The sequence below is a fragment of the Nestor notabilis genome, unplaced genomic scaffold, assembly GCF_000696875.1.
Source record: "Nestor notabilis isolate BGI_N333 unplaced genomic scaffold, ASM69687v1 scaffold7325, whole genome shotgun sequence".
NCBI lineage: Eukaryota > Metazoa > Chordata > Aves > Psittaciformes > Psittacidae > Nestor > Nestor notabilis.
The window spans coordinates 68,875-71,337 of record NW_009929776.1 but is presented as its reverse complement, the minus strand read 5'-3'; the positions used below and the strand labels follow the sequence as shown (position 1 = coordinate 71,337).

The 2,463-nt window shown below is 40.8% G+C and overlaps 1 protein-coding gene across 1 annotated transcript in view; it reads left to right on the top strand.

The window, feature by feature from the left end:
- Nucleotides 1-2,463, top strand: part of KLHL29 (kelch-like family member 29) — a 71,742-nt gene that overhangs the window by 56,835 nt on the left and 12,444 nt on the right. The window lies entirely within an intron of this gene.

Genomic DNA, 2,463 nt, shown 5'->3' with positions numbered 1-2,463 from the left:
CCTGGTTAGCAGGAAGGATGGCTTGAGTTTTCCAAGCTCCTTGTATGCATGAACAATTTCTGCCTCCATGGTAACAAAACAAAAATAAAACCCACTGTCTTCTTTCTACCTGTCTTTGGAGGGTGTCCCTCATGTCCTTCTGCCATCAGGATCAGGAGACTGCTGTGAATGTCTGCTTTCCTGAAAGAAGCAGCAGGGATTTCTCTGTTTCTCTATCACAGGCTTATTTTATACCAATTATGAAATGGTAGCTAAAGACAAAAGCAGTAAAAAGACAACAGATAGGTGATGTATTGAAAAATTGATGAGAATCAAACACGACTGACTCTTAAAAAATAGAATATCAGACTGCCTATTTGAAAAGAAAGAAAAAAAAAATTGCTATAAAAATAACCAAGGGGTTTCCCTCTCTTTCTTTAACAAAAAGGAGTTTGAAGTCAGTGATTCAGTCTCCTGAGAAGTCGCTGTTTCTGCCTTGAGGGAGCCCCAAATAATTTCCCTGTGAGATTTGGGAGCCAAGTTCTGACTTTTTATGTGAGAGTTTCATTCTCCTGCAAAACAGTGCAAGTCGAAGGAAAAAACCCAGGAAGATGTGATAATTAAATATGGAAAATTTCTGATGAGTGTCTTAACTGGAAAAAATGTCACATATGCAAGTCTGATTTGGAAGGGGATGTGAGCCGGGTTGTTAGGACAGATAAGTCTTTCTGATGAATTATAGTGGCTTAGTGGCACTGAGAAGAAACTGAATACTCCTTGTTCTATTTTCTGGATGAATTAGTTTCTTCCCATCTGTTCCCAAGGATCAGTGACATTTTCCTAATACATCCATGGTTTTTTGACATATGCCTGTAGATGCTCAGTGCAATAGGAGCCCAGCTTTAACCCCTAACAGGTTTTGTCTGGTTTCATACCAGGTGCTGCACCCCTGTATGTCCCATTGGGCATGCACTGACATGGGGTGAGATGAACTGGACCAGACCACCCCATGGCCGTGCTGGAACAGAAGCAAGACATCACAAAACCATTATTTCCTTTCTAGTTTAACCAGTTCAAACCTCGGTTAAGGAAATTACCTCTCTTCTGGAGACATTCATCAGCTTTTGCTTGACTTCTGACAAATTAAATCTCTTGTAAAATATTTAATGGAATAAGATGGTTTTACAAGAACCTCAGGGTTACAAGACCAGTGATGCAAGAAGTAAGCAAATGCCAAAAGTAAAGCTGCAGGGGCTGGTTTAAACCCTTCCCTTCCTGTGTTCATAAAAGGACACAGTCATAGTGTTACAGATCTGGGAGGAACATACAGACCCCTTTAACATTATGTAGAGGCCCTTATCGGAGATGTAAGAGCATAATAAAGCTGGTGTCGCACCTTCCCTCCAGCACACGCCCAGCTCCCCACATGTAGGAGGAGGGCTGCAGTGGCTGAAGCCATCAGGACTGTGTCCAGGGTGATTCTGCACTGGAGATGCAAACCCAACCTTCTCTGAGCATATAAAAATGCAAATTTTGGAAAGGCTTTATCTTATATCAATGTATGGAGAATTTTAATGTGCCCCGTGACACCAGGATAGCCACCCAGGAAACATCTTCACGTGCCAAAGGGCTTAGGCTCTTGCTTCTTAGAGAACTGGTGTGAGGCTTGTTTTAACTCCAATAAAGCAATGTATTTTCCCATCTTTTGTTCCAGACACTGCTGATTGGTTTCACTGAAGTGTTGATTAAAAAACCTGTATCACATCAAGACAGACACCATCATGAGAAATTTCAGCCCAACTGGCTCATATTTAATCATGTGCATATGGCATGTTAACAGCATACGGGACAAGTCAACTAATTAAATTAGACTTATTTTATTCAATAATTTATGGTTAGTTTTACCAATATTTCTAATAATGTCACAGCTAACACAAGAGTTTTCAAGCATCCTTGGAAACTCTGATTGAACTTGATTCAGGATAAGGGACTTCTGTGATTACAAACTCCAGTGTCGCAGAGTTTATTGCTAAAATACAGGACTGCTTGGAGGTACACACACATCTGAAACTAAAAATGCAAGTGAATTTATGAGACAGATGAAGGCAAAAAAAAATTGGGTTTCAGAAAGTCTTCTGGATGATGTGGGTGACCTTCCCACAAGCAATAGCAGAATACAAAAGAGAACCAACTATTGGGTGTTATTAAGTGGGGCTCTGTGCTGTGGGTTTCTTCCGTACTTAGCTGCTGCACAGGCATGGGAAGCATCTGAGTTAAAATTTGCAGCAATTCTAAATTCTCAAACAACTTGACATCTTAATTTTGTATGTAAGAGTGGAGCTTTCACAGTGACTCCATTAGGCTTTGGGGGAGGATAATTGTGCTTTACTAGTTTAGAGGGAGGTGCATACTGGGGGGATGAAGGACTGATGAACTTTAAAAGTGCCTTTGAGAACTTGGAGAGAGGAGAACAAAACCAGGAAA